Source organism: Talpa occidentalis, unplaced genomic scaffold (genome assembly GCF_014898055.3).
Source record: "Talpa occidentalis isolate TD23 unplaced genomic scaffold, MPIMG_talOcc4v2.1 talOcc4.10, whole genome shotgun sequence".
Taxonomy (NCBI): Eukaryota; Metazoa; Chordata; class Mammalia; order Eulipotyphla; family Talpidae; genus Talpa; species Talpa occidentalis.
In genome coordinates this window covers 34,759,437-34,774,268 of record NW_023600993.1, presented here as the reverse complement: position 1 = coordinate 34,774,268, position 14,832 = coordinate 34,759,437, and the positions used below count along the sequence as shown (strand labels likewise).

Below are 14,832 nucleotides of genomic sequence, written 5' to 3'. Positions count from 1 at the left end.
TTGGGCAGCGCAGCCCAAGTCACACCCCAGCAAGGGTCCCAGGGACACATTCCAGCCACAGAAGCTGAAGAAGTCAGTCTAGAGAAGAAGACTGGAGCTGAGGAGGTGAGAGCACACGGAGCTCCTGCTAAACCTGTGATCAAAAACATCAGCTGTGCCAGAGGGCAGAGCCTGGACCGAGAGGTGGGAGGAATAAGGAAACCCACTTTAGACAAAGAGAAAGTAGAACTTTCCAACAGTGAAATAATCTGTTTGGGAGGGAACAAAGGCTCTTAACCACTGGGGTTTTCATACCAAGGCAAGGTTCCTGCTTCAGAGAACACGAGAGCTGACATTCTGGCATCCGTCAGGAGTTAGATTAGATGCTCAGAATAAAAGGACAGGACCTTGATGTTGGAGGAGACCTAGCCTGAGCCCTCAGAACTCACGGAGCTGCAGAAGGAAGTGCATAGAGCCACACCCTTCTCACCCTACGAGTGAAGGAATCTGCACAACTGGAGGGAGCAGAACTATAGCCTTTTTCAGACCAGCCTTTTCCATGCGCCAGCTTCCCCCACCACGAAACACTGGCCAATCCAATTCCCCTGGAATTTATGTACCCACTGGCTGCTGCCAGAGCCCCTGTGGGATATGGATATATGGATAGAACAACACTCGGGAGATAAGAAGCCGAACGCAACTGGGAACAAGGAGCCAGCAGCAGGCTCTGCTAGCCTAGGTGGGAATCTTGCCGGCTGGTCAGCCAACCCAGTAGAAGAGCTGCTGCCTACAAGGAGCAACCAAAAGGCAAGGTGCCAGCCAATCCCTCTTGGAATCAAGGTTCCAGGCTTGGGCCTCCCTGGTGGCGCAGGGGTTAAGTTTCAGCACTATCAAGCTATCAGCAGCCACTGTGGCTGGAGTTCGATCCCCAGCAGGGAGCTACCCACATGGTGCAGCAGACCTCTCCTGTCTCCCCCCACTGCTCCCCTCAAAAGTGTGTTTCAGGGCCTCCCCGGTGGCGCAGCGGTTGAGCGCTGGGTTGCGAAGCTGCCCGCGGCCTCTGCAGCGCCGGTTCGATCCCGGCTGCTCCCTGGCCACCGGAGGAGGGTCCCGCATGGTATGCAGACCTCTCCTGCCGCCCGCTGCTCCCCTCAGCAGTGTACTTCGGTCCTTCTGCCTGCTCTGTTCCCTGCTCTGGCTCTGGTGAATTCTCTCCCCCTCCCGTGCTTCTGACTGTACCCAGTGCATGTATAAACAAAACCATCAAGCAAACAAACAAACAAACAAATAAATAAATAAATAAATAACATGCCTCTATAAAAAAAAAAAGTGTGTTTCAGTCAATCTGCTTGTTCTGCTCCCCACTCTGTCTCTGGTGAATCCTCTCACCTCCCCCCTCCCACCCCTCTGTCCTGTACCCCAGTTCTTGTGTGCATAAATAAATAAAAATAAATCTTAAAAAAAAGAAAAGGTTCCAGGCTTGATTGTGAGGTCATCTTGTCCACTCTAAAGATCTCTGAAGCAAGACAGAAGAGCAATCTTCACTTAAAGCTCTTCAATTAACCTGAAGTCTGCACATCCATTGTACTTGTTTCTTCTCCCCCGTGGGGCTGAAGAACAATGGGAAGCACCACTGTTCCTCATCTCACAAAAATAAATTGTCAGACATACAGGGGACTTTGGATATCATCTAGTTAGATCTCTCATTTTACATATGGAAAAAAACTGAGGCCCTACTCAACCTGTACAGCCAATTTGGGGCAATGTTTTAAGGATTGATTAAAACCTGAGTTTCTGACCCCCACCCAGGAGGTTTCCACTATTTTTAACCCCCATCACACACTACGCTGTCCTTTGCTCAAATGTCCTACTTCCTGGCCCTTTTCTGTCCTCCAAGCACTCCCCACCCTCTTGCTAAATTTTCCATCTTCTCAGAGCAGGAGGCAGGAAAGTGACGCGGCTCTCCAGCTGTGCTCAGTGTATGGCATTTCAGTTTGCTCAAGTCAGCTAGCTGGCTGTTCTTCTAGATCTCTCATATTAGGCCTCTGGAGCTCCCAACAGAATAAGCTAATGTTGTGAATGTGTTTTGTAAGCTGTAAAACACTACACAAATACATGCTGCACTATTTTAAAATATGAAATAATACAATTCCTTTAGATCACGCTCTCATGTGTCTTACCTCTGTGAGACAAAGAGAAAGCCAAAGCAAACTCTAATTTAAGGAAGTTGAGGGTTAAGATTTGTATCTCTCTCTCCCACCAAACTGTGCACCCTTGAGGGCAGCACCCATTTCCTGCTCTTTCCTTTGTTCCTCAGGAAAAGGTCCCCCAGGAAAAGCATGCAGAAGATGCTCAACAAGAGTTTCCTGAATATGCGGATAAAATTTTACTTTGAACTCCTTCTACCTTTTTTTTAAAAAAAAGATTATTTATTGGGCCTCCCTGGTGGTGCAGCGGTTGAGTGCTGGGCTGCGAAGCTGACGGCAGCCTCTGCAGTGCTGGTTCATTCCCCAGCCACCAGCGAGGGCCCCACATGGCGGGCAGACCTCTCCTGCCGCGCCCGCTGCTCCCCTCAGCAGTGTACTTCGTCAGTCTGCCTGTTCTGTTCCCGCTCTGGCTCTGGTGAATTTTCTCGCCCTCCCGTGCTTCTGACTGTGCCCAGTGCTTGTATAAATAAATAAATAAATCTTTAAAAAAAAAAAAAGATTTATTTATTTATGCATACAAGAACTGGGGTATAGGCCAGAGGTGCGGGCAGTGAGAGGACTCACCAGAGACAGAGTGGACAACAGAACAGGCAGATTAACTGAAATACACTGAGCAGCAGGCGAGACAGGAGAGGTCTGCTGCGCCATGTGGGTTAACTCCCTGGTCGGGGATCGAACTCATGCTGCAGTAGCTATGGATTGCTTCATAGTGCTGACGCTTAACCCCTTGCACCACCAAGGAGACCCCTCCTTCTACTTCTTTTTTTTTTTTTTTTTAAAGGGAGTTTATTACAGACTCGAGTCCGCGCTCATGGCACCTACCAACGCATCACATCGGCAGATATCGAGAGCCCCGAACGAAGGAAGCAGGGTTTTTTTGTTGTTTGTTTGTTTTAAAGATTTATTTATTTATTTACACAAGCACTGGGTACAGTCAGAGGCACGGGAGGGTGAGAGAATTCACCAGAGCCAGGGCGGAGAGCAGAACAGACAGACTGATGAAGTACACTGCTGAGGGAAGCAGCGGGCGGCAGGAGAGGTCTGCACGCCATGTGGGACCCTCGCCGGGCTGCCGGGGATCGAACAAGTGCTTCAGAGGCCGCAGGCAGCCTCGCAACCCAGCGCTCAACCACTGCACCACTCCTTCTACTTCTAAGTAGAATTTAATTGTAGAAATATAAAAAGTATAAACAACCCTTGTTACCTACTTGCAAGTACTGCATGCAGACATGTATTGAATGTACGGCAGGACTGCAGGGAAATTTCCTTACCTCCCTTTCTTCCCAAGCATCCAATGCCTTATTGGTTCTTCCAGCATTCTTGGGAGAGACAGTTCCATCTCCAAGCCAGAATCACTGGAGAACTTGGGCTTCTCTGAGTACAGGGGGCAGTCCCAGATTGGGGGGGGGGTAAAGGGAGGCTGTAATCTTTGTGAGAGCTCATCAACAGGCTATCGAGGCTCTTTGCTTTCATCAACAGTTGGGATCCTGAAGCCAACCCTTCTATTTCTCCTCAGGGAAAATCTCTTCTTCACATATAGCTGTGACAGTGGCCCTACCCATGTCAAGAACAGCCAGGACTCACACTCTAAGCAGTTCTGGATTTGATCCCAGGGGTGAGTAAAAGTCCCTCGGAGACTCCCAATGTGCCTCCATGTGACTCCCCTGATGGCATGGAGTAGGGGTATTAGGTAAAGGGTGTCTGCTAGAGCAAGGTTCTCTTCAGAACCCTATATGCCCATAAGAGCAAAGAATAGGAAGGAGGGATCAGAGCAGTCCTGTGACTGGCCTGAGTCCCAAGGTGCAGCACACATGAATCAAGCAGAAGGCTAACCCGCTCCATCCCACGGGCACAGCTGACCAGAACCTAAAGTATAAGGCACATGGGCTGAGAGAATGTCAGGGGCCAACAAATCCTCACTAGAAACAAAATCTGCAAGGCAGGAGACAACACATTCCACCTCCATTACCACAGCAGATTTTGGGAGGGCAGGGTCCCAGTTCATCCCCCAGCTAAGACCAGTTTCTACCATTGTACTGGTGAATAGGTAGCAAAGAGCCCTGCAGGAAAGGAACACTGATACAAATGCAGTATCAACACCTGCAATGCATGTCCCTGGCACCAACTGAGAGGCCTGGGACAGAAGACCCCACCGCTAGATTTTCCACCATGTCCCAGCATACCAGGAGAGCCTCGAGTCCTAAAGTGACACTGGGCCCTTGCTGCAGGCATGCAGGTCTCAGCCACCATTTCACCATTTAAAACTGTGATTTCTGAGCAGGAAAGATGTGCAAGTTTATGCAGGTGGAGAGAGGAATAAGTGTGTAAAACATCTACAAGCATGCTTGTGATGAAGCAGGCATTCAGGAATAGTAGTTATAACTGTTTTGCCATAGCCAGCTCCAATTTATTTTATATAGGCTAGAGACCCCAGGAACAGATTCCCCCCAAATAGCCCATACATGGCAAGGTCTGTCCCTCCCCACCTCCATCACTAACAAGAGAAGGGGCCCCATTTTAGACACACAGGATTAATGACAAGAGAGAGGATTTATAGGAGCCCAAATCCTGTCTCCTAGCAGCCCTCCTCCTTACATATGCACGGAGAGCGCCCCAAAACTGAGGTAGAAAAGCATGACCCTGGAACCTCTGAAAGTTTTGTCTTCTGAAACTCATATCCTAACCAACTCAAAGGAGAAAAACTTTAGGAAAAGAACAGGAAAGTGACCCAGTGCACTGTTCCTTGCTTACCACACTCATGCAAATTCTGGCTCTACATTGACTGAACTCCCAGTTCTTCCTGTCAAAAGCCCTCAACATATTCTCTTTTAAAAACCTAAAATTGGGGCCTCTCTGGTGGTACAAGGGGTTAAGGTGCAACCTGTGAAGCTGTGCGCAGCCACTACAGCATGAGTTCAAATCCCCGGCTGGCCAGGGAACAACCCACATGGCACAGCAGACCTCTCCTGACTCGCCTGCTGCTCCCCTCAGCAGTGTACTTCAGTCAATCTGCCTGTTCTTTCTCCACTCTGTCTCTGGTGGATCCTCTCACCGCCCACACCTCTGGCCTGTACCCCTGTTCTTGTATGCATAAATAAATAAACCTTTAAAAAAATAAAATAAAAAATAAAAACCTAAAATTTCCTGGCCAAAAGAATTAAATTTGAATCTGAATGGCTTCTAGATATAATTCCCAGTTTATGGGTAAACAGAGGACAGAGGAATATCTTAAATGACACCAGAGGGATACAATCGCATAATCCAGAATACGAAATACCTTAGGACAAATGATACCCTTTCCAATCATAAATGACTAGAGGAAAACAGAAGGAAGCTATAGGTTTAAAGAAATGGAAGAGATACATCAAACAAATTAAATGCATTAGATTACAGTTCCAACAAACCAACTGTGAAAATAAATTCCTAAGATAATCATAAAAACTGATTTTTGCTGAGATTAAACAGGGATTGTTAGGGCCTCCCCAGTGGCGCAAAGGTTGAGTGCTGGGTTGTGAAGCTGCCCGCAGCCTCTGCAGCGCCAGTTCGATCCCCGGCTGCTCCCGGCCAGGAGGGTCCCGCATGGCGCACAGACCTCTCCTGCCGCCCGCTGCTCCCCTCAGCAGTGTACTTCGGTCCTTCTGCCTGCTCTGCTCCCCGCTCTGGCTCTGGTGAATTCTCTCACCCTCCCGCGCTTCTGACTGTACCCAGTGCTTGTATAAATAAATAAATAAATAAATCTTAGAAAAAAAAATAATTCTTAAAAAAAAAAAAAAACAGGGATTGTTAGTCTGCTTGGATGTGACTATGATGCTGCGGTAACACACAAAGGCCTTATTTTGTGGAAATACATAATGAAATATTGATAATACATTGGGCTATCTGGAAGTTGCTTCCAGGAGGGAAAGTGAGAGAGATAAACTTGGTCAGTCAAGAGTTGATGATGGCTGTGAATGAACAATGGGAACACGGGGGTTTGTTAGCTTATTCTCTTTGCTCTAATGTACATTTGAAGTTTTCTATAACACTTTTTAAAGATAGCCTTTCTCTCCCCTAATATCTCCACACTTTTTAAAATCAGCAGCATATTATCAATGTGAATAATACTGGGAACAACTGTATTATCATAACCACCTCTCCCTGACACGGTACAAAAATGGCTGCCTGCTTTGAGTGAAATTTAGATATCATCACCACTCAGAAGTTAGATGACTTTAATGCAAACCCCATGACATGTCCTCCATGAGAATCCTGCCACCAGGGCCAACGTGATCTCTAAATGGTAAAGGACCATTGACCATTATTTCCAAACCTAGCAATTGTGTGCTTTCATTTTATCCTTACAAATTAGTCTCAGATTTTTCCAGACTCTGGTTGTTAGCTGACTTATTATAACAAGTCTGGTTAATTGCAGACCGGAGATACTGCACCTGACCACCCACTTCAAGAAAGGAACTCGGGGTGTGGCTCTCAGAGCAGCCCTTTCCACCTTCCCACAAATGAGCAGGTACTCTGTGTCCAGCTGTCTTTGGCTCACAATGTCTCCATGGCATATGGGCTGGAAGTGAGCAAGAGGCAACCTCAACCTTGATCAGAGATTTCGAAGGGTAATAAAGAGATGCCTCCTCCAGTTCATCCCACCTCTCCTCCATACTCCTGAACTCGGTCCCATTCTGCTCACTCTCTCTACGTGTTTAGGCCACACCCATATGCCATTTCTGCCTTTCTCTACCTCTCACCACTATTTTTCCAGCATGCCTTTTGAAGCCTGGCTCTGCCTCTCTTCTAACTTGACACTGCTTCTATAAGTACTGCCTATTTGACACTTCCCAGCACTGAACTGCCCACAGTGTTGCTCATAGAATCCTTCAATGATTTGTCTCTTCCAGAGATGTCTGATCAACCAGACTGCAAAGTACTAGAGAACAGGGAGCACTGGATGCCCTTTCAGATCCTACACGAAGTCCAGCATAGAGCCTATTTTTGGTACTGATAAATACACCTTGGCTGATTGACTGAAGATGAATTTGCAAATGTCAAAATACGTGCAAAGCACAAGACTGGTGTAGATGAGACAGTCTGCCACTGATCTACACGGCTGCTTTGTGCAATTTTTTAATTAAAGGTGCTTCCTGGGCTGATAAAATTTCATCTTGAATTGGTGGTTTGGCATGGGTAAAACCTTATCGACTTGAGCACTTCGCTGCATACCTCTGTAAAAACAGGTAACTGTATCCATGACTGTATACATGAATGAAAGGTTTCCCTTCCTTTAGGAAGACGCAGCTCACACAGTTTGGATAGTGGAGCCTGGGGCAGCGTTCAGCCTTCCCTGATCTTCTGCTAAGCAGAACCTATATAACTGTAAATACACCCCTTAGACCAGAAGCAGAGAGCCCCGCCTTGTAGAACTCTCCAATGTCCATAGTGCCGAATCATCCAAAAGGGCTAAGTGGTACATGGATGTGGTGGTGCTGCTACTCATGGAATTCAGGTCAGGCTCTTCAGCCACAAATGCTGTAGCCACCCCCTCACAGAGCCCAAGTGAGCTGAGTATGAGCAGGAAAAGACTAATTCAGCCTGGGGTGACAAGGGGTAATATGGCAACAGGAAAGAGTCAGGATTCAGCTTCCCCAAAATCTTAATTCTGTTTCCCTCTGGGGTTAGTAAAATGATCTTCCCCCTTACCTCACCTTCCACCTACCTCTATGAGGTTTCCAACTGCTCCCAAATTCACAAGCTTGCTGGAAACTGAGCTAATGCTCTTTCCCTGAATGCCCAGAAGCACATGCCACAGGGTTTTTTCTCCATCAATGGGCCAATCTGTTCAGCGGCATCTCAGAACAGAACATGCTAAATTTGGCATCAGGTACCTGAGACGCTCTGGTGAGAGGAAGCAGAAACCATTCTGATGCTGAAGGAAAGGTAAGCCATGGAGGTGCTGCTCAGCTGAAATGCTGTGACAAACTGAGCTTCAGCTTAGAAGAGTAAATTCCCCTAGTCCTGAGCTTTAGGGACAAACAGCTCACACCCTGAGCCTGACAGCCACAGGACCTTGGCGCCACAGGCCCATTTGTGAGCCTTACCCACAGCCAGGAGAGAGATTATGTGACTGCTGATCCAGCAGGAGCCATGGTTCCTCTAACCCATGCTGGGGTTTAGCCCTGTAGCAAAACTCAGATAGAGGGAAGTGAAACAGTAAAAAGGAACACGAGCAAGAGACACCATCCTCCTTTCCATCCTTATAAAATTTCACATTCTGGGCTCTACAACATCAGACCAATGATGAGCAGAGTAGCCTGTTTGGTTACCAGAAGAGAAATGTCAAATTCCCCATCTAAAGAGCTCTCCAAACAAGGGTTTTTTCCATTCAGCTATGGATGCTTTCCCCATGGAGGGAGGGCTCTAAAGCCTGGATGAGCCTCCTTCAAGCTAAAACTCAAACAGCAGTTCAACACATAGCAAAATGGACGGTATTTTCAGTGTTAAGAACTGTGTGCTATCTAACTGCATTACTGTAATAGCTAATGTAAAATGGACAAATTCCACCTCTAAAAGGGATGCTCACAGGCTGGCCTGTTTGCGGTAGGTTTCAGGGTACTAAAAGCTGTTCATTACTATTAGCTGTCAAAAAAATTACTTCTGAGGAGATAAACACATCAGAGGCATAGTTGGGCAGCTGAAAAATAAAAAATTATGCTCTCTTACAACTGGTGAGCTCCCACACCAAGGCATCATTATCAGCAGACTCACACGAAGACATAAGCACTCCTGGTTTTGCTACTCCCCAGGCATATCTGGCGTAAAGATAATACCTTCATTTTATTCTGTTGTCTCTTGGTAGCTTTCCTGAGTTTTTGGTCTACTGATTTATTACATATTGGTATTCTCTTCCACTGCATTCAGAACCACTTGACTTTTTTAGAAACTAGATTGGCATAAATTCTAAACAAACTGTCTTCACAGTATTTGGTCATTCATGTTCTAGTTGAAGTAGTCTGTGTGGATTTCACGCTTTTCCACTGGCTTGAGGTGGTAATAAAAATCATAAGACAACAGGAACATATCCGGTGCCAGATGATTCGACACCATTTTTACTTCACCCCAAAGTGTTTTTACTAAACCTTGGTGAAAGCACATGACCTGTTAGTATCGCTGAGCTTAAATAACTACCTTTTGGTGTCCAGAGGCATTTTCCTCCCTCCCAAGATGGTTATGGTTACTAAATACCTGAGGACAGCACATGACCAAGTTCATGGTTCAACAATTTCTATGTCTCTCTGCTCCTCACAGTGACAATTATCTTTCCTGACAGCCACTCCCATTGTGCTCTTTCCTCGACCCAACACAATGGACACATGCAGACAGAGTGGACGTTTTCCATCCCACTATTTCCCAGTGCAGAGGGAACAGAGTGAGGTTACATAAGCCCCTCCTGAGTCCAGCTTTGGGGGGAAGAGAATTTGGGGTTCGTGACGGAGTCATGGTCTGTAGGCCCCAGCTGACCCTGCGCTCACCACCCTGCCTTGCCAAGACAGGGAGGTCGGAAAGGGAGGGTCACTTGGCAGGACCACTTAGTTCACCCCAAGGGGGATGCATTCAAAGTGCGACCAGACTCCGACCTAGCTGTCCAACCAGACCGTGGACGGCGGGCCCTGGCCCCGGCCTCAGACTGCAGCTCCCCGCCCCCCACCCCCACCCCGGGTGCCGCGACGCGCGCTTACCTGCCCGGGCCGGGGCCGCCAGGGCCGGGGCCAGGGCCCGCGCCGGGGCCGGGTGGTCCCGCAGGCACCCGAGCCGCGCCCGCCGCGGGGAGCTGTCCGCCGCCGCCCGGTGCTGAAGGCGGCTTCCCAGCGCCGGGGCCCAAGCCCGGACCCGGGCCTCCGGGCGGCAGCGGCCCATCGCCAGCGCCACCCTCCAAGCTGGCCTCGTTGCCCATGGCGGGCAGGAGGGCGGGCGGGGTTGGGGTAGTGCTGGGCCCGGGCCGGCGGCTCCCGGGCGGCTGCTCACACGCTCGCCGCCGCCATCTCCCAGCTCAGCTCGCGCCTCCGCCTGCCGCTGCGCATGCGCACAGGCGTCCCGCGCGCCCCTTCCCTGCACATGCTCCCCCCAACACCACCACCCCTCACGCGCGCTCCCGCCAGCCCGAGAGGACGCGTGTCCAAGAGCTCGCGGCGGGGTCGCCGGGAAACTGCCACCAGAGCGAGCGCATGCGCTTTTGGGGACCAACGCAGCCGGCGTGTTACCTGGAGCCCCGCAGGAGTTGGCGGGAGCCGTCCACCCCGCGTGAGAAGAGGCCGGAAAAGGGGGGTGGAGGTGTCACACCGTGCCTTCCTCTGGATTCAGTGGCGCTTCCTGTCCTGGGGAGCTTGGAAGGGCGGGGCGGGCCGGCGGGGGGTGTCTCTCCTTCGTGTAACCTCAGTACGTTAGCTGGTAGGCTTCTTAGGGACAGGCCTCTGAGAGGAGCCACTCCAGTGTGACCTGAAAGGATATTTAGGAGTCGAAAAGGTAAACGAACAGGGGTCTTCAGAGGTGCAAAGTCATGGAAGTGTTACGGAGCAATCCCCATATAAAACGGGTTGCCTGGCTGTGGGTCCTCACCAGTGTCTTTTGGCTTTGGTCTGGAGTGGGGGTGGAGTCCACAAAGCCTGTATGCAATTAGCTTTAGGACATCCTTTTCCCCTAACAGAAGGATGTAGAAAGAGGATACTGGGTGATGAGGCCGGACTGTGACAGTCTCCAAGGCCAGCTAGGGAGTGAATATCCAGATGACAATGGAAACCATCTGGAATTCATGGTGAGTCCTGGTCCCACCGGACAAGAGCCCCAGGAAGCCTACCTGGAAAAGATGGAGGGTGTGTCAGGGCTGCCCTGAAGCCAGCTGGATGTTAGCCTCAGCAGGCCTTGGGACAGTGACCTTGGGGATGGAAGAAGATCTTGAGCTATGGCTCCCAGGGACTGTCTAGGTGAGGGGCTGCAGGCCACCTCTCATTAATCTGAGAGCTCACCAAACTAGCTTTCCATTACCACATTTTTACAGTGTTTGCATATTACTCAGTGATCTGCTTCATGGCTTCTCACATAAGCCTGTGCTTTCCTGAGGGAGAACACTTCCTAGAAGAGCCAGACTATATTCCAAACAATTCCTGGCTTCATAAATCATGGCTATGTACTTGAGTACACTTGGACCTATTTTACAAACCCATTTAATTCTCCTAACAATGAAGAATGCATCAGATGGGGTGTCATCAGTTCTGACCTGACCTGGAATAATCCAGGGATCAGTGAGCACTGATAGCCAGCCTGATGGACCGACCCTGGCTGAGTCTTCTATACACTCCAAATTGCTCCTTCCGGCCTCTGGGAAGGAGTTTCCATGAAGTCTGACCTGGCGGGCACTCCCTGGGTTGATGAGAGCCTCTCCACCTGTCATGATGTCCTTGCTGTTTCCTCCTGTGCTGCAGGATGTTTTTATCAGCTTCCTGAGTGTCTGGTGATTACAGGTGCACATCTAGGCTCCACAAGGATCTGCATCTCAGCACCGTACCTTCCCAGATGGAAACTAGGCGACTGCCACGGGCTCACCAAGCCTCCATTGCCTAGCCTGCAAAGTTATGATAACACTAGCCCTTCTAACATAGGGGGTTGTGAGGGTGACGTGCTGATCTAAGTAAAACAAGGGCAAGTACCTGGCATACACATGACCAACTCTTATTGTCTCTAGTGAGTGGTCTGGGCTCAGAGGGTTGGTGCCGCACCTTTTCTCCTAGAGAGGAACATGAATATAGGCAATATAGGCAAGCTAATGACCTGATCTTAGCCCCACCCAGACTCTCTGGCTTCACAGACACACCAGTCAGGTGTGAGTTGGGCTACTTGGAGAGAAGGATGTTTGTTTTCTGTTTCTGTAAAAGTCATGGGAGCTGCGGCTTTCCGCAGATTTAAATCAACATGTTCCTGGTTCCTATGGGGGTAATTAGCCCTACCCAGCCACCAGGCCTGGGGAGTTGCCCTTCACAGCGCAAATTCCTGCCTGTTAGCTGACCCCCAGAGTCTCTGCTGCCTTGGTGCAGACCCAAAGGACAGCACAGTGGAATCAGGAGGACCAGGAAGTATGGGTGAACGGCGCCTCTGCCTTCCTTTCAAATTCTCAGTTCCATGTCTTCTGAGAAAAAAGTCCCCAGGAATATGCCTGCCCTACCTGCATCCAGCCTGGAATTCAGACTAGGGGCTCCCGCTGGCCATGGGATGGTTTTTGTCTCGGGTTGTCTGGGACTCTAATTCAGTTTTCCATTTTTATTCACTGTTCTAGGGTTGTTTTCTTCCTCTTGATCAGACTAGAGACGCCTCAACAGCAGGACCTTGTACAACTTGTCCTGTCCCCTGGGCTGGTCTTTAGCAGGACCTCAGGGACTGATGTTTGGGCTGAGTTCTCCATGGTGCTCTGAGCAGTTCCTTCATCTGCACTTCCAAAGGGCTTCATCAACCACCAGTCTTCAAGGCAACCCAGAGGAACCTTTGGTTGTAGCTCCTGCGCATTTAGGTTCTTGACTTATTAAGTACCAGGGAGGGTCCTGAGGTTGCCTTCAGAGTTTCTCCTCATTGGAGGACTCATAGATGAGACATCTACACTCACCTAGGAGAATTCACTAGCATTGACTGTTCTTTATGATAAGTAAATGAACAAATCTGTGTGCAAAACAGCTGTGTGGTATGGTTAGTACCATCCTTCCTGGATCCAGCTGCTGCCTGGCTAGGGACTGCATGGGCCTGGAGACCCAGCAGGAATTTCCCTAAATTTCACTGACTGAAGGTAATGTCTTCCCACTTGAGTGTGATATGGAGAAAGGCTGGATGAGAGAAGAAGCAATTCATATGCCAAAATAAAACTGATGGATGAACACACATCCACTTACTTTTCCAGTCTGCATTCTCAGTCACTTGTAGAAAACCAGAGGGGCAATGCAATCAGGGGTGGCCAAGAGTGGGGGGGGGGGGAGGGAGGGGATACATCCAGGTGGGAAAAGGCTCAGTTAGAGCGAATTTACTGCTGGGATTTGTGGAAGTGATTAGTCATTCGAAGGAAAATCTTGGGAGAATAAAGACCTGGCAGGGCTCCAGGAGCTGCACTCAAGGCCGGTTGGGTCATGGACAAGGCAATATGCAGATCAGCTCCAGGAAGGTGAAAATGGGCACAGTGTAGACATTGGGGCTTTCCTGCTTCCCCACGTCCATTTCACTCTGGGCTGCTACTTTCTTCCACAGAGAGGCTCAGGGTCCAAAGATGGCGACAGGCAGGGATGAAGAAGAATGGCAAAATTTGCAAGAGGAAGCAGAGAGTGAAGAAGGATGACTGAGGGTAGTCATGGGTTACAGGGTGCCATGGGATCTGGACTCTTCCAGAGAGGCTGGGAGCTGGGAGAGCTGGCTCCTAACTAAGGGATCCCCTGAGCTCCACACTCTTCATTTCGTTCTAGTGCTGCTGAGCCCTGTCTCACCTCCCGGTGAGTATCAGTTCAGGAAATTGGCTCCCTGTCTCCACTCTTCCTCTGGGATGGGAAAACAGAACCGAAGAGGAAGGAAGGAAGAAACAGAAGGCTTTCCTCCTGGCTGAGCTTTGTTGACACCACCCACTAACATGGGGAATAAGATATTTCAGGCTGGTATGAGGTTACAGATGAGACCCATCTGTGTCCTGCACAGCAGCCCACCTGGATTGGCCTGGATGATCTTTCTTGTATATGAGGGTTTTCCACACTCACCTAGAATTCACTAGCATTGACTGTTCTTGATAAGTAAATAAACAAATCTCTCAGTATGCAAAACAGCTGTGTGATATCTTTCTACTTGCAGCAAGAGTGTTGCTTCCCCATCAGAGGTCCCACCCCTCCCCCATCTGTCCTTTTTTACAAGGTAGGAACTCTTCCAGCAGCCCCTGGAAGTTTCCCATGCACTCAGTAATGGTGGGAGACAAGCCTATGGCCCTTGGTAGAGTAGGAAAAGGAAACGAAGCTGGAAGACACAAGATTTGCTTGATGCCTTGTCTGCATAATTCCTTTCCTGTTGCAATGTACAAATCTTTACTTACAGTATGTTTTAAAAGCCACTAAAAAAAAATCATCAGAAATGTTTACCACCAGCCTAACCCCACCGCCTATGCATTGCTCCCAAGAAAGCTAATTAAACCCCTTTGCTATTACAGTTATGTGCTTCTGAGGGCTTGTTATGACAAGGAAAAATAAGGAAACCAGGGTTTCTCCAAGATGTAAGTATCCAAGTCAAAACATGCAGTTTGCCTTGCCCTTCTAAACTCCCCTAGTTAGGCCTCTGGGTTGACTTTGCCTGTTTCATTTGTGTGTGCTTGAGCTTATCCTCCTTCAGCCACTGCATACCCAGCTCCAACTCGGTGCCAGATTCAGAGGTAGATCTTCCCTGGATGAGCTCAGTTTGCAGAGGAAAGAGACAAACACACAAATCATTTCTCATAACCTAAAAAAAAAGTGCCACTTCAATCCTTATTGCCATCCTTTCCACTAGGATTTCCACTCTGTACCATACATGGGGGTGGAGGGATAGACCAGGCCCAGATGGAAAACCTGATGCCTTCTCCTAACAAGTCCACATGTCCTACCCCAGGCAACAGAAGTTT

At 49.1% G+C, this 14,832-nt stretch overlaps 1 long non-coding RNA gene across 4 annotated transcripts; it reads left to right on the top strand.

The window, feature by feature from the left end:
* The first annotated feature begins 10,346 nt into the window (after positions 1–10,346).
* LOC119260229 (uncharacterized) lies at positions 10,347–13,998 on the top strand. Of its 4 annotated transcripts, none has more exons than XR_005128723.2 (5): positions 10,347–10,469; positions 10,873–10,980; positions 12,496–12,726; positions 13,449–13,542; positions 13,661–13,998. It is a non-coding gene; the product is annotated as an uncharacterized LOC119260229 (long non-coding RNA). The 4 variants fall into 4 exon arrangements; XR_008551319.1 differs by lacking the exon at positions 10,347–10,469 and adding an exon at positions 10,526–10,691; XR_008551320.1 differs by lacking the exon at positions 10,873–10,980.
* Positions 13,999–14,832: the final 834 nt, after the last annotated feature.